The sequence below is a fragment of the Girardinichthys multiradiatus genome, chromosome 23 (assembly GCF_021462225.1).
Source record: "Girardinichthys multiradiatus isolate DD_20200921_A chromosome 23, DD_fGirMul_XY1, whole genome shotgun sequence".
Classification (NCBI taxonomy): Eukaryota; Metazoa; Chordata; class Actinopteri; order Cyprinodontiformes; family Goodeidae; genus Girardinichthys; species Girardinichthys multiradiatus.
The window spans coordinates 22,790,771-22,817,786 of record NC_061815.1 but is presented as its reverse complement, the minus strand read 5'-3'; the positions used below and the strand labels follow the sequence as shown (position 1 = coordinate 22,817,786).

Genomic DNA, 27,016 nt, shown 5'->3' with positions numbered 1-27,016 from the left:
CCCTATCCTTACCGTACTCCTGCCTCACCTGTCTGCTTTAAAACAGAAGTCAGGAGGATTAGTGTTTAAAATACACCTCTACAAAAAATTAAATCAGCCAATAGGGCATCATTTTTGGTGAAACAAATGCTAGGTCAACAAGGCTCTGAGTGGAATTGCCCCTTTGCCGATTTATATGTATTTCATACTGAAGAATTGGCTTTTTGTTTAAACCTACATAAATAAATCTTTATCTACTTATGTAGAGTCATGTAAACAAGTCAGGACACCCCATTAAATATTTAGTTCTTTATTAAGAAATATTTTTATATCATATAAAAAAACACAAACTTTCATAAGGTGTCTAACCAAACTCATATTGTCAAATAAATTATGGAGCAAAATACTAATAAATGCTCAAATGCCATATCTAATTAAATTTTTATATTATTTTTAGAAGATTGCATGTTAAACCCTTTTTCCATTGATTATAAATGTAATCCTATTTGGTCCATATGGCTCTAAGAGAGGAACTAAGAGAGAATTTGATCCTTGAAAAAACCAAAACAGCCCTGCGCAACCTACTGCAGAAAGATAGGTCTCAAATTAGATACTCGCATTTCAATACGTCAAACTACAAGCAAAAAAACTTTTAATTGTTGGTAGGCAGGTAATCAAAAGCCCAATTTGAGCAGGCCAAAAGTACAAACTGGTTACAGAGCAAAATGGCCATCGCAAAGCCAACTTTCTCTGTAAGCAGTTACTTGCGGGTGAACAACACTTTGCATGCAAACGTAAAACACTAGCTTACACCGAAGTAAACACTAGCATGTCTATGTTGACAATACAGAACTGTGACACTCTTCAGCATGACAATTTGTGGTATAGGGATATGCGGGAAACTGGGATTCCGACTAAATTTCTCACCAGAATCCTCACAGGCATGATCTTTAAGCCAAACATGAAAAATCTGTTCATCGGCAAAATCATCGTTAAGATTGCTCATGTTTGTTCATAAACAAGTTCAAAAGGTTTTCTTACATTTTTTTGTTTTTTAAATAAAGCGATGAGACAACATCCAGGTCAAAAGGTGGTACTTGGTTGGGCTGCACAATATCACTGCATTGCATTATCAATAGTACAAAAATAACAATCACAAAGAACTGCTTGAATGCAACAAGCAGTGGACCTTTATATTTCAGTGCTATGCTTCCATGCCCTGCATCCAAATAATATATTTGGCGAGTTGAATGTAGTTTTCCTGGCTCTAGCCCACACACCTGATGTAGATTTTACTTACTGGGATGCAAAATGCAGTTATTAGAAAGGTAAAATGGGAGCTAAATGCAAGTTATATCATAATGGCAATATTCAATAGTGATACGGTAATTGCATGATAACATGCAGCCCTACTATTCAGCTATACTTTTATAGTAATACTAAGATTAAATTAAGGTATTTGCTCAAAATCTTTAAATTTAGTTTTTGCTGTAAAGACCAGAAGGATTTTGCGTTGGGAATTTTGAATTTAATACCAGATTAACTGTTTTAATATAAGCGCAGAGGTACATTATCTAACCCTGTTGTTATTTTCTGTTGGGCCGCTAAGCTGTTCTCAGATTAACCCTACGTTGAAGAATATCCCTCTCTTTTCTGTTGAGAGCAACACATTCCCAAACAGTCACAGATCATTTTAATGCTAGCTTAGCTTGTACCAGTGGTTTCTGTATCTCCTTATACTTCCACCACTGGAAGGTAGAGTTTATCAGCTGCATTTTGTGTTCCTAATTATAGCTTTAGTTTATTTTCATAGCATGGCATTTGTTCACAATTAGTGAATTAGATTAGAGGCGCATGAAAATTGGGCTTCAACTGTCTTTATTCTCACTGAAAGGGAGTTTTGTTTTGTTTTTCTTGCTTTGTTTGCATATCAAATGCTTGCTCATATGTAACGTATTTGCTTTAGTCTTTATAAAATGCCCTGAGAAATTAAACTGAAATGATAAAATTTTAAAATCTATAGGTCTTAACTGGTAAATGCCAGTTTCCTATTTTCTTTTAGGTCTGACTTGTTGACTGCGATTTTGGTCAATTCGGATTGTTCCGATTGCTTTTTCCGGATTATAATGAGGGCTGCACAATGTATGCCAAATTGATTGGCATCACAATATTGCTGTAAGCAATATCAGTGTTGTGAAGAACTGCAGGAAATGTTAGCTAACGATACTGGTACTATTGAATCAGACTCTGAATGCGAGTAGGACACTTGGTGACGCTTGTTGTTTGATGCAGCAGAAAATGTTTTAACTTGTATGTTTGCAATAAACCCAAAGCTGAAAGACATAAACACTGTTTAGCCACGTATGTTTTCACTGCAGGCTAAATCACCATCACAACATTATTGCATGTCACATTTTTTCCAAATATCCTGCAGCCCTGAGTATAATACATACAATATCATTTGAATAAACTCTTATTTTATTAAATCATTAATTATCAGAATTATTGGTCGTAAAAGAGGGGAGTTTATTTGATAGGGGTAGTAGTTTCCAATCCAACATAACGTGCAAGGATTGCATTATATCTGATTTATTTATCAAAGCATATTAAGCTAACCTTTGCCTGATTCTTATTAAACTTAAAACAAAGTTAACCAATAAGTTGTTGAATTAAGAAATTGTTGTTTTCAGTTTTGATGAAATTGACGACAGGGCAAAAAACATTTTATCTTGACCAGTCAGAGCTGATTAAATGAATATTGACTGATTTCAATGATTCAGTTGAACATACAGATATAAAATATTTCAACCTATTTTTAGAATGAATATTATTTCCAAATGTGAAAAGAAATCATAAAGAATGAAATGTTCATGTGCTAATCTGCATAAATATGTTATTGTGTTTCAAACAATATCTGAAATTAGGGCAGAAATTATAGATATTAAAACATGAGTCTCACCTGTGGTGTCGCCTCAGGTGTTGGGCTGCCAGCCTGGGTCCAAAAGTTGGCAAAATGTTGGAAAGAAGCTGGCCCTGCAGACAATTGATAGCTAAGGCTGCCCAGTTTGTAATCACCTCTATTGATCTGAGCCAGTGTGGATCTGTAAGAGACTGGGAGCCAGTGGCTGTGTGCATATGCACGGGAGTATTACCAGCATTTATTCTCTTTGCCTGTGGGACAATGCCGTCTCTGAGTGAGGTGATTAAAAGGCCCAGGCTATTGAGCTCCTCCAATCAATGCCCTCCTGTGCTACTGGACAGAGCAGGAGGCCACTTCCTTGGCAACACACACTCACATGCTAACATGGTTTCACCTCCTTCATTGAACGTCCCCCTTCCCCCAAAATCAAGCCCACCTTCATTAAGCATGGGGACAAAGAAGGCCAAATCCACCTCGTCTGGCTGTTTGGCATCTGCAAAGAGACTTGCCATTTGTATCGTGCACTCTGGCCAATTAAACAAACCAAATACTGGAGAGAAGAAGGGGGTTCAGGGAGAAAAGTAGGAGCTTTCCATTTAAATGGATAAGGTTAATGAGTTATTTGTATGGTTGACGTATTCCAATGGTTTAAAAGGTTAGGTGCATCTATACAGCTGCCCTTTGCAGTGATCTCCGCCGTTTCACGCTCCCTCAAGCAGCGGTAATGAGAGGTCACCGTACACCACGAAGGCCGTAGAACCAAGCAGCCGTGGGCTGACCACCAAACATCCACCAACATATTACTCTTTCCTCCAAAATAAACGGGCCTTCCAGAGAAGAGCAGGTCATTTCAACCCTTTCTTTTAACCTACCTCTATGGCTCTCTTTCAATATACTGATAAGTGGTTTGCTTTCATCATGCGGTGACCAGTGAACAGCCCTCTTGTTTTTCTCAGAAAATCCACTTTCATATTTTCAACAAGGTCAGAGTCATTTGTGTCTCCTAAGGGAGAACCTCCCATTTTCTTTAAATTTCATCTCAGAACATTGACCAGTTTCTCCTTATCAACCTCATTTTTGACAGTGATATGATTGACTGTGGGTGCAAATTATATATACGGAGTGGTTTACAGCTAAGCTCCACTTCCTGTTTTTTTTACAATTTATGTTTCTACAAAGCTGCAGTATTTGTTGCATTGTTCATACTAATAATAACACAGAACTTAACTTGTAGCTTCAAAGAATTCAACATGCACCCAAAGTGAAATGGGATTATTGCTGATGTTGATAGTCCAGGTCCATTAATTACCGTAAAGCCCACAATTACTCACACCCATAGGTTTAGGGTTATAGCAACCTTTAACCAATGTTTTTCTTCTGAGTAGAAGAAATAAAATTGTTTAGGAGTGACTCAGCCCAATCCTGACTGATCAAGAACCTGTGGGGAAAGCTAAGGATTAGGGTGATGGCAAGGAGGCATTTCAAAATATGGAGCTCATCACCAAAGATAAATTGTCAAAATACCAGCAGAAACTCAGCAAAAGCGCATCAGCAGTTTGATTGCTTTAATGCTAATACATGTTTTTTTCACTGGTTACTGAGAAGACACTAAATAATTATCAAAAGGCTGTTTTTAATAAAATGTTAATAAAACTAAATTAATAAAATAAAATAAAATCTAAATCTGCCAGGACTTTGAATAATAAAGCTAAATTTAAAGTGACCACTGAAAACAACCTGTATTGGTAGGGTGGGTTGCATTTATACCTTTTTTTTACCCTGGTAATGGCAGTGGGAACACAGGTTCCTAGAAAAGTTTTCTGCAGTGGAAATGCACCTTTAGTGTGAAAAGATAGTTCCCTGGAAAGTCTTCACTCTTCAGATAGATGAGACTGATTCATTTATGAATATGAATATAATCTAAAGCAAATTTAATTTCCCTGCAGAGACATGTTAGTTTTTTTTTTCACAGTGCGTTTCATGAACCCCTCAGCTGATCCCTGCTTATTAAACACAACCGGTTTTACTAAACTGTTCCATAAAGGCTCAGTAAGCAAACATTATTCAAATTTCCACAGTGACCATAAGGACCTGGTGAGAATCCTGAGAAAAGGCCTTTGCCTAATGCACACCTATTGATTTTGTAATTATTTAATAGGCAGGGATGTCCAAACAGGGCATATCAGAGAGAAGCAGGGAGCCTGGGGTGTGTTGCTCTCAGGTGCCTGTGTGAGGGGACAGTGGCGGTGGGCTCTCCTTAAGAAACCGTATTGGACAAACACAAACAAACGAGGCAGCGGCCACTGTGACTCAGTGCTCTAATGAACCAGCGTATTGACTTGCTGGCTTTCCCTTTCTCTCTGCCTCCTTGTCTTTTCTCACTCACACAAACACACATGCATACACTGCCTCTCTCTCTCGGTGTCTCTCTCTGTCTGCTATGTTTGTATGGATCCCAGCTGCCACTCGTAATACCAATTACTGTAGGACCAGCAGAGGGGTGAGGAGAGGGAGAGGAGGCAAAAGAAAGAGAAGGGAACGAGGGATGTTGGAAACAGACTAGGGTGAAAGAAGAAAGAAGGGAAAGAGGTGAAGCCAAGCAGGTGATCACAGATGCTTGCTCTTACTTTCGTTACAAAAAAACAGAGCTGAACGTGATGATGGAGCCAATTTGTTCACCTCAACCTGGATGTGTAGTTGATGACGTCAGAATTCAACCTGAAGAAGCTCAGGGTCAAGCTTTATCCCTATCCAGTGTTTATAGTAGCAAATCACTAAATGTCTATTTCCTGCCCAATAAGAAAGACGTTAGTCGATAAACACAAAACAGAGGGAATATACACATCTTCTTTGCATGTTTATATGTCAAAAACATTTTCATAATAGAAGAAAAGTCCATTAGCCTGGGATTCTGTTTCTTTAAACAAGTAAAAACACGACTCTTAAATTATTGCTTGACATTTTAAGGGTTATTCACGTGTAATTCAGGTTTTTTACATCGGCTCTTTCAAAAGCAAACTGATAAGCTTAAATATCATGACAGTCAGAGGTAAAATGTTGCTTTAGCTCAGCCCACAGTGCCTCCTGATTCCTCAGCTGTAATATAAGAGGTTTGATTTCTCAACTTTTTTTCACATTTTGCCAAGTTGTAATCACAAATCTTCATGTATTTTATTGGTATTTTATGAGATAGACTGACACAAAGTGGTGCACAATTATAAACTGGAAGAAAAAGGATACAGGGTTTGTATTTTTTTGGTTTGACAAATGCAAATGTGAAAGTGCAACCTGAGTCCATAATTACCTATTCTGTTTTGTAAAATAGTTCAAGCTCTATCAGATTGTCTAAGGTATCAATTTTCAAGTCTTTCCACAAACTCTCAATTGAATTTTGTTCTAAACTTTGACTAGGCCAATATAAGTCAAGGATATGCTATAAATTGCACCTGTTGTTGCTCCAGCTGTGTGTTTAGAGTTTTCTTCCAAGATTACCCTGTATTTAGCTCCAGCCATCTTCCCATCAATTCTAACCACGGCATCCCAACTGGACAAAATCAATGTAATTTTAGGGTGATCTGAAGTCAGTTCTCTGCTATACAAATCATTTTGTCAGTTTTTTAAAAGTTACATTTCTCTGTTTAGACCAGAGCACCTCCGTCTATGTGTTTGCTGGGTTCCCCTTGTGGCAAACTGCAAACGGGACTACTTATGGCTTTCTTTCAAGGGCTTTGTTCTGACCAATCAAAGTAAAGGGGACTGAATACAAATGTACTCCTAACTTCCATCCATCCATTGTCTATACCCACTTATCCCTGCAGACTCGCAGGGGACCTGGTCATTGGAGAAGAGGCAGCGTACACTCTGTATAGGTCACGAGTCCATCACTGGACAACACAGGGATACACTGGACAAACAGCCAAGCACGCACACAGTCCGACCCAAGGGAAATTTATAGAGACCAACTAACCTAACAGCCATGTTTTTGAACTGAGGAAGGACGCCGGAGTACCCAGAAAGAACCCAAGCAAGCACGGAGGAAACAGGTCTTTCTGCACTGAATTTGTTCAGTGCAGAAGGACCTGGTTAGGATTGGCTCCTTCACCATACAGCCCCTCCAACCTTTTGAGATTCTTTTTTTTTTTGTAAAAAGTTAGAAAAACTATGATTTTTGTAAAGTGAGAAAATGTAAAAATACGCATGCCAGGCACTGTACATGTGGTGGTTAATGGTAACTGACCAGTATGTGAGAGACGTTTAGTGCTCTCACAATACGTTTTTGGCTTTCCAAAAAAAAAGCAAAGAGCAATAGCAGCATTTTATGCTGCTATTTTCATATTGTTGACTTTGGTGCTTGTTTATAAAGGAGCTTTAGCTCTTCGTCTTCATATTATATCTCCAGATTTTGCAGCACCAGCAGCACATGCGTTCAGAGCATGTCTCAGAAATCTTACCACCTTTATACAGCAGTGGTATTTGAGGCTCAAGAAATGAGAGTGACGTTGCAACACCTTGCAAGGAGCCAAAAAGTGCCTGCATGTGAGACACCTCAATCCCAGATGCTGTGACAATCTCACAGCTGACACAGAACGGCAAATCAATGGAGACCTTTTTCATGGTCTGCCAGAAATAGCTGCAGCCCATGCACAGGGAAGGGAACAGGGTGTTTTGCAGGCTAAAGATACATCTTCTTGGTGGATTTTGGAATAAATCTGGGCGCTGCATCTCCCAGTGTTGAGATATTTGTTTTTGATAAAGGCATTGCTACAACGGTGGGGATCTTTTGGGTCCAGTGACACCCCTTCGCTCTCTCTCCCTTTTTTTTTCTCTTTTTTCTCTACTCAAAGTGCCGCAACAATTCTCATGACAACCATAATGAGCGCACTCACATTCTGCACGATACCACTAATTTGAGAAATTTCCAGCACAAAGACATAATTAGACAAACTAATTAGACGAAGACTTCGCTGCACAGAGATCCTCCACAGTTCAACTCATCCGCCTACCTGCCGACGACTAAAATAGGAAGCAGCCGTCAAGCCCGTCCGTGCTTATTCCCCTCAGTTAGCACCCTGAGATGTTTGTGAGATGGCGCGCAAAGGAGAATAACATGATCCCCCCCCCAAGAGGCGGCGGCCGCTTCTTGAAGTCTTCGTCATGGACAAGCAGGTAAACTGGGAGCAGACCATCCTATTTATATCAGAGGCTGCACAGGCCGAGGCCGGCACCTGCGTAAGACATGTTAATAAATCAGAGCAAGGCACTCGGAGAACACTTAAAAACACACCGAGTTCTGGATGAGGTGTTCATTGTGAGCTATAGGTGAAGTGCTGAGGTTCTCTAATGAAGAATATGACAAGAGCGCTTAGAGAGTTGGAGTGGCGAGGGAGGCAGAGAGGTAATTGATTTTAAAAGTGATGGGAAAACCCACAGGTCTCAGGAGGGAGCAGAAAACTGTCTCGACGGATACAGAAGCCCCAGCTGCCTGGAAGATTAATGGAATTAATTCTTAGTCTCACTTAAATACATTCTATAATGGGAGGCCTAAATTAACATTTCATAAAGCCCCCAGAGATAGAGTCAAAGTGTAAGTTATTACAATTTTTGTGTTTTTTTTTTTTTTTTTTTTTTACTTCATTTTGCTTTCCTCTTAACAATAAAGCCTTTTGTCCTCTCAACATGTGTTCCTCGTGGGCACCGTGTTATCCAAATAACCGCGTTTGCTTGTTAGCATTTTGTACAGTGCATATTGAAAAGCACATAAAGAATTTTTATTATAATATAAACCTGGATTGACTTGCTCCCGTACAGAAAAACAAACTTCTGTGCCCACGTAAGAAGCTCAGGGGGCCACAATGTGTATGTAGAATACACACTGGTGTTTTTGAATGCTTGGCACACTGTCACTGCATTCATTGTGGAGTCTCAGTAGTTGTGGGCAGAACTGTAAGAGCGTAACAAAGGCACAGAGACTGTTTGTTACTGCTAATTTTCTGTCAGGTCACTAGGTCCAGAAAGTAGGGAGCTAGAGATTAACAGTCTGTACAGAGAGGTTCTTTTTCTCCTCCCTAAAACTGAGCTTTAGTTTGCATTTATGCACACAAACACACATATCCTACAAAAGAGACAGTTTCCCCACTCTCTCCAGAGGCTTCATCACTTGAACCAAAACACTGCAGCGGCATGCATCTTTGATAGCAGTTTTTAAACCTATTAGATCCTCCTATGGATGCCTCCAGCCTTACAAAGAGTTCGTCTCAGCGGAATCGGCAGCATAAATAAACCATCAGCAAATCCAAAATAGTCCACACTAAAGGAAGAAATGCACGGTGTACTCATGCACAATCATGTTTGTGTGCACACCTCTGAGACAGATATCAAAGGAATGTAAGTTCTACATAACACAATTTGAATATAAAAAGAAAATACCTGTTGCTGAATTGCTCTCAGAGCATTTAGCCCAGTAGATGGAAACAGAGTGGTGACAGAGGCAACAAAAAGAGAAAAACTATTCTTCATCAAAAGAGTTCTCAATACGAAAATAAAGGTTTTTTTTATGTTAGGCTAGAATAAGTGAACCTGTACTTGTCGGTCAAAATTGTGAAATACAGATTTAATCTTGAATATTGAAATGCAAACAAAGTGATTTGAGGTAAATATGTGAATTATCTTCAACAAGGGACAGTAAAAAAAAAAAAAGGTTACCATTCAATTCTGATGCTTTAGGCCCCAACATATCCTTTTTTAATTTTATATTTTTCTCTTTTTTTAATACCTGCAACTAGAGATTTTATCAAAACAAACTGTAATATCTATAATGTGCCAGCAGGTGGTGATAATTTTGACATAAACAGTCAAAATTCATCAGAAGAAATTTCTAAGCATGGCTAAAGTAGTGGTGGGCTTAAAATCCACTCTAATCAGCTGCAGCTTGTGTCTTTGACACTGTTTACTCACTTCCTCACAGTCAGGAAACTTTTCAGCTAAAATGGGAGTTTATTGAAAATAGAGTCATGAAGTGAGACAGATGTTAAATAACCCATAAAAGCTACTTCAGAACTCATGTTGTTGTCTCTAGCACAGAAAGCCAGAGTGGGTATGTGTAAATTTGGCCTATATATCATTGTTTCTAATAATTTCAAAATATACACTCAGACTAAATATGCACTTTGTAAAGGATTTTGAAGAGTAAAAAACAAACTTGATTTCCATGTGGATGGTAGGTGCAAATGAGAGATGCAACAATTAAGCATTAATTGCTTCTGACTGCGATAGACATGTATAATACTAAAAAAATATATTTTTAATCAAAACTAACAACTCCCTTCTTTGTTTAGTCTATAAACACTGGTAGTACACTTTACTAAATTATGAGAGACAAATTGAAAAGCCTTTCTGACTATTTATTTTCAGCTGTCAAGCAGGGATGGACATCACAGAGCCAAGCAGCTCTGGGGGAGAGTCCAAAAGAGTTTCTTTCAGATTCAACATCTTAGCGTCACAGGAATGCATAAGTTGCACCGTATTCTAGCTCAGTGATACAATCCAGAGGTCTCAAAAAGATTGTTTCAGATTTCAGTTCAATTCAGGCTACCAAGTTTTTTGAGTTTAGTAAAAATAGGATCATTGAGGTTATAGTCACATCCTCTGATGCATACATTTAGATTATATTGTAATTCCTTCCTTCTATTAAAAGCCTGTAGCAAATCAACTTCCATGTGTTAAAATCACAATCTGTCAAAATCAGAAAAAGCAGGTCAGACCTCAAAGAAACAGGAAATTGGTAATGGTGAGGCAAAGCCTGATCAGTGCTTTCTAGTGCAAACGGAGCAGAAAATCTCTGCTTCGCAAAAATACCCATGTCACTGTGGACAGGGGCACAATTCTCAGCTAATAGACTGTACATTTTCTTTTCTCCTGCCTGTTTTATGCGAACCGCAGCCCTGTAATTGTATGAGCCACTGCAGTCGGCTGAAGACTAAGGGTGTTGAATGAGCGAGACAGACTGCTCTCAGTAAGTATCAGCCAGTGTCCTGACACAGAGAGGGTGCAGCTACAGAGAGACATTTAATATGGGTTAGTGGGAGATTTGCTTTTATTGAGGCTACAGTTTCAGAGCTTATGTTTAATTGTGAGTTTGTTGCATTTTTCAACCATAAACAAAAGACAATAAACAAAAATGGCGGTAAAAAAATATTAAAATTGCTCATGAAGCAGGTGCTGAAACAATTTACGGCTGCAATAAATAACTACAGAAATATAGGGAGGGTTACATTGTAGTACCTAAGCAACTTTACTGTTTTCAAGGCACTCAAAAAATAGACTGGTTATTTCTTATTGCCATTTTCTGAAATTATGCTGTTGAGACAGAAGTTGGTTAATTTTAACCAAACATTTGGTTAACAAGCTTGTTTCATTAGAGAAGAGACCAGAAGGAGCCTCATCATTGTACACAGGCAGCCATTTTAATCTATATCGTGATATCGATTAGAGTTCACCTAACCTCTTTAACAGGGTGATTTAAGAAATTTAAAAATGGTAGAATTATAATAATATGTATAAGAAAATAGTTATCAGTGGTTTGTGTTAATGGCATTAGTTCAGACTAAAGTTTGTTCATTTTATAAAGCATTAGCCTTTGTGCTAACTATTTAGCCTGCTAAGTAGTTAGCGCAAGCTAGTGCTAGCTTTGTACAACATTAACACTTTACCAAATACCTGGCCATAAAGTTAGTACAGACAGGTAATATTTTACACAGTGCTGTATATTAACAATGAATATCATTTTGTTATCCATATGTAACTTTTTTTCTTTGGCTGCACTAGTGGCCTTTATTTTTGTTATTTTCCCAAAGTCAGCAGGGAGAGAGTTGATGGAGAAAGGGGGAAGACATGCAGGACTGGTCTCCAGGTTGGAACTCAAACGCTGGACAGCTGTGGCGAGAACTGTGGTCACACGCTTTACCACTACGCTACGCGCCGCTTCTTTTTAAAATAATGTTTAATCTTTATTATGGTGTTTATTTTACCCCTTAATCATTTTGGACCTTTGATGTTTTGTTCGTTTCATTCCTAAATTCATTGTGTATGAAACCTTCTACAGCAGGGTATTTTGTATCGACCATGAAGTAGTCCCTGTACTAGTTTCTGGCAGTGAAGTAATTTAGTATCAGAATAATACAATTGGCAGCCATGTTGGCTACCTGCATCACAGATCCTATTTTCTATGCAATCTTTTTAAATAATATACAGTTTAACTAAATTACACATCATATTTGATCATTTATATTTATATTTCATGAAAATAATTAACTTCAACTAAAAATAACCTGATATACTGTTGACGTCGTACATAGATTTGAATGAGTTTGTTTACCAGTATAAAGTGGAAGTAGGTAGGTGTGAAAGGGCAATGCGATTATGCAAAACAGGGGTACAAATTAGCGAACGGGCGAACTGACCAGGAGCCATTTAATGCAGAATTAAACAAAAAATCTTTTAATCTTCTAACAAAACTGGTCTTTTAAATTTGCTTCCCAGCAGTTGCACAGTGGGGCAGTTGTTAGCACTTTTGTATTACAGAAAGGTTTTTCTTTTCAACCTACTGCCTGGTAGCTTTGATGAGACATTAGTCACTTTTATAAATTTTTTGGGTTGAAATCCTAGCCAAGTATGCTGGGTCAAACCCATAGCACAACACTGTTGTGCTAAACCAAGTTAGAGCTGGATCAATCCATAGTTGGCCTAGGACTGGGTTGTTTTTAGCCAAGCAGTTTTTAAACTCTGACAAGCTTTCTTTGCTTCCTCCTTCGGACAAAATGTATCAGCTTCACAACTTCAGTCAAGCGGAATAAGATGTTGTGATGAATAACTCTGAAAAAATTATAAAATCATATTTATATTGCTGCTCAGTGTACCTGAATGTTGTTAATATCCTAAAATAACGAGCATTTAGGTCAGACACTCTTCAATAAGGATATATATATATATATATATATATATATATATATATACATATATATATATTTGGTAGTCTCTCTATGTAAGAGAAATTTAATTTATTGATTGAACTTTCTCTTGCTCAATAAACTCAAATATCAATAGACTAATTAATTTTATAATCTGATTTGATGAGATGCAGTATTGGTGGTTTAAAGAGGGTTGGCTGTGACTTAGGACCTGGTCTCTCATTGTATTTGGGTTTTCTACATGACAAGCTGAACACTGTTGAGGGAACAGGGGCCTTACAATTTAAACATAATAATGAATAATATTAATAATACATATTAGTAATTCATATCTGGTCATATGCATTTATCTCAGTTTGAATATATAAAGTCTTCCCTCAATTGAGATGGTCAAACTCAATTTTAAAACCTCTTAAAGTAATCAGGTCTTAGTCCTCAGCACAACTCCACATCTGAATTCATCACCCCGAACTACAACATCTGTAAAGGAAAAAGAATTGCCCTCACTTTTCTGAAAAAAAAAAGAAATTTAAAGAAAGAAGGAATTTATGATAAATTTAAGATGTAACTGAAGCATGTGTAAAACCTAGTGTAGGAAATCTAGAGGTATTTAAAACTATTTAAATGATTTGTTGACAGAGATTTGTTGATACACATACTGATACAGATTTATTACTGAAAAACACAAGCGCTTCGATTGTGATGATTGAGAAGCTGTCTGTGGATCTCCTGCGGTGATCTAAGTTTAATGGAAGCCACCTTTAAATTATTGCACACTTTGACTTAAGGCTCTATTCAACTCGGTAACCCATTATTCTCTCTTTTCAGGAAACCCCAGATGCATCGCTTCATTTGAGTTCAGCTTGGAGTTAAGTACAGAGTTTATGTTTAATGTATGTCTTACATTTATTTAATAAAATATTTCTCAGTTTTATTCATATGTTTGAACCTTGATGCAAATAAAGCTTAAATTAGTAAAGATATGAATGTGATGTTAATGATCTGATCTTATTTGTTGTGTTTTTACATTCTTTTGGGAATGCTCTATTTTGGCTGTGCATCATATAATTTATGCGTGCTATCTTTTTGTGTCAGTATTTTTGGGTACCAAACTTATGTAACTTGTTGTTTACACTCTTCTTCTTGTAGAGAATATAATGAATAATAGCTAAGGCCACACCAGTTCAGTTTGTGTATTTGTAAGTGATCTCCCAGAACACAAACTCTCACATTGCTTGTAAGCAAAATAAGTTTTATTTCTCTGATCTGCAAAAATTAGGTTTTGGGCACAAGTGCTGTTATCAGTTAGCAGCATCAGAAAAAAACAGACGGGACCTTACTTTGGAAGTAGGTGATTTAATGGAGCACAATAAATGTACCAGCAAATATTTTACTGAGAAAATTAATAAAAAAATGCTAAATATTTAATTTATTGAATCTCACAATAGGATAACTTTGAGTAAAAATACCACAATTTTACATTATTTATACAAAAACGTAAAAAAAAATGCTTTGGGTTATTTAATTGCTTTATTTAAAACAGCTTGCCAACCATTGCATGTATGACCATTATGCACAAACATGCAACTAAAATAATCTTGAGCACAACCTTTCATATTTTCCTTGTTACACTGGTGCACCTGACATTTATGTCTTTTTCCATGCATTTTATTTTATTTTTTCCCCCTCAAACATGTAGTAAAACATCAAGGTCAATTAAATGTAGAGAATGGGGGCTGATTACCTCTGATTGGCTCTGATCACCTAGATGGATAAGGGTTTAGACTAAAATCTTGTTTTGTAAAAAATTAAAACAATACGAGGATCAACCATGCTATAACGATCAACAAGATAAACTAAAAGATTATTATTATTTTCAAATGTAGTACTGCCTGTAAATATTCACGACTCTTCTCAGGAAGTTACAATGTCCACGGAGGTAACACATCTATCTGTCCCAGGGCACTATACCCAACTCTCAGAGCGCTGGAGCAAATTTGGGATGAAGATTAATGGATTCATACTAAGTCACTGAGAGGCTCATGAATCAGTACAACAGCCATGATTAGAGAAAGACAAATATGTATAAGACCTAGATGACAAAAAAATCCAATTCGTTAAAATTAAAGTTATGATTTCTCAGTGGTGACCCCTACAGTTTGGGTGGGAAACTGCAACAGTTAAGACAAGAAAATTAATTGAAATGCTTTAATTACAGTTGTGGATAGGGCTCTTTGACTTTTCATACCTTGACTTTTAGAGACAAAATTATTTAAGGTACACCTGTTAATTTAGTGTAAATGTTTTTTTATTTGTTTATTTTTAATAAAAAGGGAAAAAACATGGTAAAACATGATGATGGCATCATCATGCTCTGGGAATGCTTTGTTTCAACAGAAAAAAACCTAAGCACCTTCTTTCAGCCATCTGACCAGCAGTGTGCAGGGAGGTGGTGCTGCTTTAACTTACGCTCCATACAGTTAATAAAAATCCTGGTTGCTGGCTCTTTCTCTGGCATCTTAAAGGACCTTACACCAGTATGAATAAAAAGGTTTTTCCTGCTAAGTGCCTAGTGTAGAAGCATTTCTTGAGGCACATTTCTGTCTAAAATAATTGGGCCCTAATCAGTAGAGTTTGCAATTATCTGCTAGGTTCTGTCCAACAAAGGGTCCCAGAGAAAAATTAATTGAAGGCACAGCTCTTAATTTTGTGTAAATGTTTTTTATTTGTTCTTTTAAAATGTTTGCCTCTAAAACAAAAGCTATAGGTTATCTCTCAGTTTAACAATTAAACAGTAAAACTGACCTCAACCTCTGTCTTTTTTTTTGGCACGAAGCAACCAAAAAGCACATTTTCACTTTAATTAAAGCCCACGGTCTAAAGTTTGCTAAAATAAACACTAATAATGGTGATTGAAATGAAGTTAAGACCAAAGGAGGTAAAGGTTTTTACAGCCCTAATTAAAAAAAGGAGTTGCCTGAAATGTTTTATTGCTTTCATTTTTTCTTTATTTCCTATTTTAGATATGGCAAATACTTTATAACTTCAATAACAAGCAGAAAGACTGGAAATTATTCAGCAAGATCAGAATCCTGCACAAAAACATACACAGCATTACTCAGAGTGTGGAGGGCATTGTGTGACTAAATGATAAATTAGCTCTTTTATCAGCTGCGGCTACCCAGAGGTGCATATTTGACTCGTTGTGTCGAGCGCTTTACCGGCTCAGCTCTGATGTATGTGGGCTGTACTCTGACAGTGTTGTTGAATGATGACTGGGGGAAATGGGTTAGAAGAGCGCAATGACAGACAGAGAGAGAGAGATAGCGAGTTGAAAAATGTCTATTTGCGCATGACAAGCAGCTCGGCACGTCACTGAATGTTGCTGTCAGGGGTTGAGCCTGGAATAAATGTCACTCCCAGATCCTGGCCCCCTTCACGCACTTTATGGCTCTTTATGCTACAATTAGCTACTTGTTTATGACAGCTATGACTGGGTCAGTGTCATAATGTAAAGTAAGCAGTGTGTGTTGTCAGACGTAATGCTGAAACAAAACCCACAGCTTGCATAAAATACTCAGTGAGGCGTGCGGTAGCCGAGGATGACACACGCCGGGAAGCAAAAGAGCAGATGCACAGCTGTACGTTGTAGAAGTCAAGCAGCCATAGTACACACTTCATGCACTCTCCTGTGATGCATCTGAAATGAGAAGTCCTAATTATTATTTCCATTGTGCCCCACTCCAGTGACAAGGACCACTAGCTGTGAATGATTATAATTATTACCAGTAGTAGAATAGCCGTCATGCTGTTGTATCATCAGCAGAATCATCCAGCACATCAGGGTCAGATCTGACTGGAGATTCATGTATGCAATCCAGTTCACGTTCTGTGTTATGATATTTAAAAGCGTTTGATTTCTGCTCAGATGTGATGTGCACGGTATTTGCCTTGCCTCTGGCATGCTGTGGTAAATGAAACTGGAGCAGTCATCTTCAGCTGACAGGAGCAGCAATGCATCTGCTGCACAGGCTTACAGTGCCTTCAACCTTTTCACATTTTGTTACGTTACAGCCATCGACTGCAATGTATTTTATTGGGATTTTGGCAGATGGAAAAACACAAAGTTGTGAAAAACTGTGATGCGGGAAATAAATTATACCTGGTTTACAACATATTTTACAAATAAAAATCAGAAAGGTTTGTTGTCCATTTGTATTCACAGCCCTTAACTCTAACACCACAAAATAAAATCCAGTGGACCCAACTGAATCTAAAGTTACTTACAATAACATTCAAAGGTTCGGACACACCTTCTCATTCAGTGGCTTGTCTTTATTTTCATTCCTACCTCTGGGAACTTCCTCAAGAAAACCATTTCAAGTGATTACCTTATGAAGCTAATCGAGAGAATGCCAAGAGTGTACAAAGCAGTAATCCAAGCAAAGGGATATTTTGAAGAATCTAAAATCTAAAATATTTTTTTAGTTATTTCACAATTTCTTGATTGCTACATAAATCTATATACCTCTGGTTAATAGTTTTGATGTCTTCATTGTGTATCTACAATGTAGTGAGAAATGGAAATAAGGAAAAGCCATTGAACAACAAAGGTGTGTCTAAACTTTTGTCTGGTAGTGTAGATAAGTATGGCACAACTGCAAGCCTTCCAAAACATGGCTGTCCACCTAAACTGACAAGAGCATTAATCAGTAGCCAAGGCTTCCATGGTAACACTGGAGAAGCTGCAAAGATCCACAACTCAGGTTGGAGAATCTGCTGACAATCTGGCAAGACAAAAGCCACTGCTGAAGCAAAACTATTTCAAATGTTTAATTTTTGCTCAATATGTAAAATGCTGTTTGGGACAGAAAAATAGCATGCATTGCCCTAAACACACCACCCCCATGGTAAAACATGATGGTGGCAGCATTATGCTGTGGGAAGGTTTTTTCTCAGAAGGGACAGAAAAGAAAACATGTTAGAGGCTACAAAGAACTTGAGCCTGGGGTGGAGGTTCACCTTCCAGCAGGACCACGACCCTAACCAGAAACCCAGAGCTGCAGTGGAGTGGTTTAAATCAAAGCATATTCATGTGTTATCATGGCCTAGTCAAAGTCAAGACCGAAAATCTGTGGGAAAGCCTGAAAACTGATGTTTACGGACACGCCCCATCCCGTATGATTGAGCTTGAGCGATTTTGTAAATAATGATAATTCAGTCTCTAAATGGGCAAAGCTGGTACAGAAATACCTGAAAAGTCTGTACAGTGAGGTTTGTCACATGACAAACTGAGGAAAAGGTCAAGGTGTTTGAATACTTTAACAAAGACCGAGACCTCATTCTTCTGTCTTTGTTGACCAAAACCCTCTGAGAAATTGGAATAAAAATGATCCGTTAAAAAAAGGCTACAAATAGAACCCAAACACAACAGATCTTAGCCTGTTGCCAACAAAGAGGTAGATTTTTCAAACACTATTGTGAGGATTTATAACAAAACTATACCCTGTCTGTTATTTGTACATAAATTTCCTGCATTGTTTGGAGCGGAAAACAAGCTTGTCTTGAATAGCTGGTAATTATGTACAGCGTGAATAAAGCGGGGTTTCTTTCTGAGGCACTGGTGGCTTGTTAAGTGGTAAACAGACAAAACAGCATTTAGAAAATGAAAGGTACAGGGAAACATCCAGGGCACAGTGAGCTCCTCTCTATTAGATACAACCCTGTCTGGTTGCTTCTTCCAACTGGAAGGATGCACCAGTAACTATGTGTCTTTGCGCTGTGTCCACCCATCCCTTCCTCTAATCTTCCCACTGACCCATCTCTCCTCCCTGTTCTCTGTTTCCTTCCCTCTTCACCTTCATTTCAGGCCACCCCCAACTTTCCAACATCAAATAAAAAAATAAGGCAGCTTTTACTTTTCTCTTTATCTCCATGTCCTGTGAAACATGGATATGAAGTAGCTCCAACGTAAACAAAAAAAATCGTTCAAATTAGACAAGGGACACTGGGGACAAGAGTAATCTATTAGTGCTATTATATAATGAAAACCCCAGATGTTATTGCCACTATGTGTGCCATTAAAAAGGGAACAATACATATGAACGCACTGTGTGAAACCAATTAAAATACAGCCCTGTCATATAGCGTCCTCGCTTTCTGAGTCATGTTGTGACTGTGCTGCTCTTGCAGCATTCACATCAGAGCATCTGTGACCACTGCATTAGGTCTACACCTCTTTGGGCTCTTCCTCGACTCTCAGCCTATATGTTTCAAGACCTGGTATTTAAAGGGGGGCCCAAGAGAGGGAGAGCAGGAGTGGTCAAATCTCACATTCTCTATCCATCTGCAATTTAAGGGGGCCTGATGTGGAAGTAGGAAATGAGCTATGAATGTCGAGCATGCCTGCTCCTGCTCCCAGCGGTCACCGGCCACCGGCCTGCATATTGAGATCGAGTAGACACTGCAGAAAGTGGTTAAAAAGACCCCACTTTAATTGGACTTTTATTTGTTAATGGCTGGAATCCTGATGCATAGCTTTAATTATCCCAGCAGAACTGATTTATGAACATGGAACAAGAATAGAGGCTGAACTTTGCGTTGAAATATCATCCAACCGCTTCTCCTTCTCTTTTTGTGAACCTCCAATCCTCAAAGTGCTCTCGATTGCCTTCCCCGGGAACTTCTCTGACTCGACTTGTGAGGCGTTTGACGCTGTAAACCGTTTCAACCGGGCAGCCACGATAAATAAACTAAATAAAGAAAGAAAGCCATTTCTATATTTTCTTCAGGAGGAAGATCCTAAATGCCAGCATGTCCATGTTTGAGTTCAGGGCTAACCAAGATGGGTTCAGCTCTGACTATGGAAGTGAAAAAACTCTCTGAACCTCTCTGTCAATCAACAGAGAGCCCTAATGTTGCACTGATTGCACTCTAATTCGTTACATCACTCTACTAAGAGTTTCCCCTCAGCACTAACACATATTTACTAAAAGGCGCCATTCTTTACAGCAGATTAACACAGTTTGCCTTTCAGCTACAGATGCGTTTTTCTGCCCATCTCTGGCACAGTGAGGGTGCAGCAGGATGTATTTGCTTACGGCGTCTCATAACAGTATCCATACTCCTTGAACCTCTCCTACTTTTCATGTTACAACCACAAAGTTCAATATCTTTTTGTGGGATTTTATGTAATAGATAGACCAACACAAAGAAGTTCAAAATTGTGAAGCGAAAGGAAAACTATACATAGTTTTAAACAGGTTTTAAAAGTTAAATATGTGGAACCATCTTTGGCTGAAATTACAGCTGCAAGTCTTTTGAAGTGTGTCTCTACCAGATTTTCACAGCTAGAGACTGAAATTTCTGCAGTCCTAGTCCCAGTCAGACTGGATGGAGAGTATCTGTGAACATCAGTTTTCAGGAAATTGATAATTGAATTTAGGTTTGGACTAACATACGTATGAATACACCTTGATCCAAGCCATTCAATTGTAGCTCTGGCTGTATGTTGAGGACCGTTGTCCTGCTGAGAGGTAAACATCTGCCCCAGCCCCATCCTTGTCCTATATTTAGCCCCATCCATCTTCCCATCAACTCTTCCTTCCTCATACTTAGGAAAAGCGTCCCCACAGCATGATGCTGACACTGCCATGCTTCACTGTTGGGCTGACATGTTCACGGTGATGTGTAGTGTTAGTGTTCCTGCTGTGGAAAACCATGATGATGGAAAAAAGTAGGTTAAATGTAATCTATGCTGTCATCCCAGTATTGAACGATAAAATTGCAGTGTCATGATTTTACTTACTTTACTGAGATTCAATTCCACACAAGTGAACTAGGTTTGCTAATTAGTTACTCCTAGAGACAGTTGGTTGCACTGGATTTTATTTTGTGGTATCAGAGTAAAGGGGAGTGAAATATAAATGCCTGCCACATATTCAGATTTGAATTTGTAAAAAATAAAATAATTAAAAAGCTTTCTTTTTTTTCCCAGAATTACTCACTACTACTGGGTTGGTCTACCGCATAAAATCAAATTAAAATAGACTCGGGTTTGTGGGTGTAATGAGGCAAAATGTGAAACGTTCAAGGGGTATGAATATCAATGCAAGGCACTGCATGTGCAAGTGTGTTCCTGGACCCTTCCCACCTGAGGTGATGGAGTGGGGTGCTGAGCAGACAGCAGAGAGCTCAGCAGCGCCTCAGTCCCCCAGGACATGCAGCAGCTCTCTCCTCACCGCAATGAAAAGCAATCAGAGCCCAGTCTTCTCCCCTGGACTTACCTCTGTCTTTAATTACAGAATTCAGCAGCAGCACAGAGAAAGACTGCCTCCGCTGGGCTGCAGCTAGCATCTCACAGCCTAACCAAGGTGCCAGGGTCCACACAGCAGGTTTCTGTATAAAGTCTTATGACATAAACAGTCCGCTCATACGATTCAGCTGGTCCTGATGGGCCCAGCATGCCTCTGCCAAGACTGAGACAAAGCGAAGGTGCTTGAAGTGATACAGAGAGCAGAGCAAAGTGTGGCAGACCAGTCATAAAGCACAGCAGGGCTCCACGTGGCCGAGGGAAGCCCTTTCTGTATGCTTAATGAGATGTTGTCACCTGGTAAAAAGTCTGAACCTGCAGCTTCCATATGAGGGGATCTTTTCTCACTCCTGCGTAAAAGGGAAGTGAAAATACAGTGTGTGTAATATTAATCAAAAGCAAGATCCTGCCTTATGAATATTAACTTGCTTGTGAGTGAAAGGACGGCTGATGACGATCAGCTCAGCATGATTAAAGCTCTCTCCAATATCTAAGACGTGCTGTTAGAGGTCTACGGCTGATGTAACCACAGAGCACACATTGGCAGGGGAAGATAAGGGTCTGTGTACACAGGCTGCTGGTTTTATTGCTGCAACATAACAACTCCAACAGCATTTTAAACACATTTTTCAAAACAAAAAAAAAACTACAATCACTGGCCTTGCTACAGGGGAACAAAGCCATGATAGCTAAATGTGTCATTGGGCTTCATTTCTCACCCAATAGCATCGAACGTAAAATGGCACTTTAGTGAAGGAAATGAGGCTGACCAAAAGAAACTTGAAAAGTAAAATATGAACTCAGATATCTCCATGGCACATCACGGAACTGAGGTGCACATGATATGATGAAGATCATTGTTTCCACGTCTACGATTTCCAAACACAGCTGGAGCAAGGGGGTGCTCTCCCTTCCCCCGTCATACCGCCTTAGGCCCTGTGGTCCACTGTGCCGTCACACATGATAACGACGCCACACATAAACGTGTCAACTCAATTTGTCCCTCTTATAGGCTTTCTTTGACTCAATCAATGAATGGCCTTCCATCTGGTTTCCTTTGCTGTCTTCACATTAGGGGAGGAAAGAGCAGTGGCATCATCCCCTCCTGAACCCCTTGCAATTTAAAATTATTATGTAGAGATGCACTGGAATTGGACAATTTTCAGCTTGATCTGCCCTGACTGGAGACTGGCAGGTCAGAAACTCAAATATCTGATCTCATTTCAGTCAGTGAACACACCATAAGCCCTCCCAGGCGGCTCTGATAACAACATAGCTTGGATGGTTTTATTGAGTAAAAACCCAAAGTTAAGGATTTCCTGCAGCGGTGAGGGCTTTAAACTGAAGTCAGAGGAAGGAAAGATGTAAGTTGGTATTTAAAAGGAAAATGTATGCGGTTAATTCAGGCTGTAAGTGAGCAGGATTTTCAGCACAAACAGGAAGGCTGAACGGAGTGCAGTAACGTAGCTCTGGTTTTTGCTTTTGAGTTTTCAAGCTCTGACTGACATAGATTATGCTGGATTTAGAGTTAATGGAAGGTTCCACATTCTCGGGGGAATACACATTATTAGTGATGCTCGATGCACAAACTGTGCTAGATGCACTAACCGGTAATATGAGATGCTAAAGATTGGTTAACATAACATCTACAAATCATCTTGCCTGTTTTAAAATAGTGACCTCTCATTGCAGAAACAGAAAAATAATTAGTGCAATTCTTATATCTCCTCATTATCTTGAAGAGAAATCAGAATCAATGAAAATTGCTAACGTTTACAAAAACCAGAGATTAAATATCAGCTACAAAATTCTGATCAATGCCACTTTTTTTAATAGGCCAATATCTTACTTGCAGTAGATAGTTTGCTTGATGTTTTGATTTAGTATAAATCCAGTTGGCTGAAGCTGAACGTTAATGGCTGATTTTAAAGGGGCCAAAGACCTCTTTCAAAAGACCATTAACACTTTTGCATTATGCAGCTATTTACAAATGCGTTCTAATTATTTACACACGTAATGCAGGTAGAAGACAGTTCACCACCAGTAATCTCTCCCTTTGTAAAATAATTCGAAGTTTTTTCAGGTAGAGGAACTCTCTGATATAAAAGTAAAGCGGTGTAAAGACCAAAAGTATAGCAATTAAATGTACAAAATTCCATAGATTTTTACATTGCCTTATTTTTCTGTTGGTTCGTTTCTCTGACCAGAAACACTTTATATGTTTGTTCTCAGTATGTGTTTCACACAGGAAGATCATTGGTGGTGCACTGCCTCCAATCTCCATATCCTGTCTAAATAATCACCACCTTCTTTGTAAGCTGATGATTATAGCCAATGCAAATTTGGTACATAAACTGCATTGTTTTAAGATGGCAGAAGTCTGCTTCCCTCTCAGATTAGCCACTAGCGTTAGCCTCCAGAACAAACTATTCTGAATTTATTCTAAATAAAGGTGCTGTGAGTGTTACCCACTCTACTGCATGTAAGATTGTAACTGCTTATTACCTTTTAATAGCTTACTTAAAAAGTCCTGAACTATCCCTTTGATATCATGTTTTGTTCTGGAACCGCAAATGCTCCACTAGGTACTCTGAGAGGGATGAAAAGGGTGTAAAAGAGGTCACATCAAATCCAGTCAGGAATCCACATTTAAAGTTCTGATTTAAAATTCACATTCGTTGAAAAAAACAAAATCACTCAGGCATTTATTTCCGTACTTGTATGCGATGTAACCAAAATCTTCTTTAGTGCAAAGTTACGCCTCCATTGAGCCGTGCAGACAGGCTGTTACCGAGGTCTGTGGCTCATTATTTTTTAGGATGCTGCTGGCTGTGAGCCTGAATGGGACTTCCAGTAAACATCTGTCAGAAAGCCTCCTTAAAGGGGAGCAGAGACACACTAAGCTACTGATCCAGTGACCCCGAAGTGCAGGCATTAACACATGCCCTGCTGCACCTGTGTGCGCTCTGCCATGCTTACATTAAGACCAGATCTCCCTTTTTGTTAGAAATATACTGTTTATGAATGCTAAATTGGAGCAGCCTCTATGTAAGAGGTGTTATCCTGTTAGGTCTCAATAACCCATTTATGAATCATTTATTAGTATGCAATCGGGATGTATTCATTCCGTATTCATACTGGGACAGCAATGCTCGGAATGCATAACGTTGATTCAAAATGACGTCCACAGGCCACTGTTTGTCTCCAAAACATGCACATATAGAGCATCATAGCTGCCTCACATTTGAACAACCACACGTGTCATCCGTATTTGTGTTGAATTTTCGACCTCTTGAAGAATAGGTGGGGGATTGAGCTTTAGGTAAGAGGTGGTATTTTTTTCTGGGTAATCGATGGAGCAGAGACGGATGAACGTAGGCTTACAGCAGCTGTCCCAAAGATGTAGGGCTGCTACTCTACAACGCATGCATGGTGTTCTCTCCCTCTATACAGCAGCAAATATGCCCGATCAGAGCAAAATCTGGGGAATATAAATCGGTCTTGTATGAACCGAGCTGTCATGTGCATACCGAATAGAGCTCGCTCTCTGTGCAGCCCCGCACGGCACGTTGAATAGCAGCATAATAACCATTTACGTGCCTACCTCCGGAGCGTGTGTGCGCTTTTTTCCCCCCTTGCCTTCGTTTTTCTCCCTCCTTGGCAATGGGATCCTTCTCAGTTGCTCTGGACAGTATCAGCAGATGCGTCTTTCCCCGAAACGCAAACACTTCCCCTGCATATCCCCCCTCCGCCACCTCCAGCAGCAGCAGCAGCAGCAGCAGCCCGGGCCTCCAATAATAGCAGGTGGACGCGCCTCTCAGTGATGGAGACAGAGCGGCTCTCCTCTCCGCCGCCGCTCCATTATGCTCAGCCAAGGAAGGATTCGTATTCCAGGAAACGCGCTACAGAACCGCCAGCATGTCCCGATGTCGCCTCTTTTCTCGGGACAAGCAAAGCGACCGTCGGATCTGAAACTCTTGCTTCGCGGCGCCCCCTCCCCTCGCGTCTAATCTTTTTACGAGAAGCTTGATGTTGCCATTGTCACGCCGTATTTTTCTTCCTTTTCCTCTTTTTTTTTTTTTTCTTTTTTCTTTTTTGCAGCTGGACCTCTCCCCCTCCTTTGCGACGCGCAGTCTCGTAGGCGCGCACTGTGCTGACTCCCCCCTCCGCCTGTGATTCTTCTCTGCCCGACCTATGAGCGCGCACAACCAGCCGACGCAGGGCCACGCACTGCTTTGACGGACGCGCTGAACAAATCAGGTAGCCCACTCCAAACAGGACTGTATCATAACAGGGCAACTGCAATGACATGAATAATGAATAGGCTACTTGTGTTTGCCAGTGCTGGATGATGGGCCCTTCTCACCTACAATGCGAACCGAATTGGACGCAGTACAGGTGCATTTCGATCAATTAGAAAATAAATCGAAAAGTTGGTTTATTTCAGTAAATCTATTCATATGTTAGATTCATTACACACAAAGTGACATATTTTATTTCAGGTCATCCTAACTATAAAGGATAATAAAAACCTAAAATTCAGAAACTCAAATATTTAATAGGAGCAATAAAAAAGGATTTTCGACACAGACATGTTATAGTATGGCCTAAACAATCATGGGGAAAACTGCTGGTTGACATTTGTCCAACAGACAGTCATAAATCACGAAAAGGTCATGGCTAAAGCAGCTGACTGTTCACTGAGTGTCGGATGAATCACATTAATGGAAGGTTGAGTGGAAGGAAAACGTGTGGTAAACAGTCATATTTCAATTTGACAAGTTTATTCACTTGTGTCCATGCTGGAGTCACATTTAATGGACAATTTAACTGTAGGATCTTAAATGAATCAATGAAAGTTGGTACCTCCTTCCTGACTCATGAATGTGCTCTCCATGCTGACACCAGACATGACTGCCAGTCCAAACAAGTAAGTGAGATAAATAACATAGTCTCCATAATTTATTTACTACTTTTTATTTAATAAATCATGTGAGTTGGAATTGAAGCCCCGAGTGAAATTGTGATTAGGGCCTCGTACAACAATGGACCGGCTCTGCTTCAGAGGGTTGTGAGGAAAAGCTCGTTCCAGAGTTTGTGGGAAATTCACAAGTTGTGGACTTGAGTTACAGCTGCCACATCATGTAAGAAGCATCTCACCAGGACATCGGAGAAAAAGCATGAACTGCCTTCATGCAAAAGAAGCTCCAACCAGGTTTTGAGTGCATATACTGTAAACATGGGAATACTTCTCATCAGGTTAACATTTCTGAAGTAAAATCCTTTTTTTAATTTTTTTCTTATGTAATCAATTTTTTTTTAAACTGAATTATAGGTGTTTATTTGGTGTCAGCCATCATCATCAAAATGAACTCAAATAAATTGCTAAAATATATCACTCCATGTGTAATTAATCTGCATAATGTGTGACTTTAATTTTTGAATTCAGTTACTGAAACAAACTAACTTATAGGTTTTCTAATTGATTGAGATGAGGCTGTATTGGGTCTCACTTTTTCTCTTCCGAATAGGATCTACAGCAAACGAGACAAATCAACGAGTAAAAACATGTAAATGTGTTTTAGTGTGAAAATAGCATTAAAAAGGAAGTAGATTAAAAAACTGGTTACAAACGTGGTTTTGTCGTTGTTTATGTTTAACGTCAGAGCAGATATCTTCAGTGACGGTTTTTGGATCACCAATGGATCTGCTGATTATGTTTCCATAAATGTATGAAGTGCATGGCTGACAGCACTCTGGGGTTATCTTTCACAGATCTTTGACACTGAAACAGCCTAAACCAGAAAAAGAGAATAAACTAAACGTCAAATTGTTGATGTT

The 27,016-nt window shown here is 39.1% G+C and overlaps 1 protein-coding gene across 3 annotated transcripts in view; it reads right to left on the bottom strand.

Annotated features, from left to right (window-relative positions):
- The window catches only part of nexmifb (neurite extension and migration factor b), a 104,064-nt gene extending 77,395 nt beyond the window's left edge, over positions 1 to 26,669 (bottom strand). The window contains exon 1 of one of the 3 annotated variants that reach the window (XM_047353624.1): positions 24,780 to 26,669. The gene's annotated coding sequence lies outside the window, so the exon portion shown is untranslated. Of the gene's footprint in view, positions 1 to 2,938; positions 3,150 to 24,779 lie in introns of those variants that run through there. The other 2 variants (XM_047353626.1, XM_047353625.1) reach the window with 2 other exon arrangements.
- Positions 26,670 to 27,016: the final 347 nt, after the last annotated feature.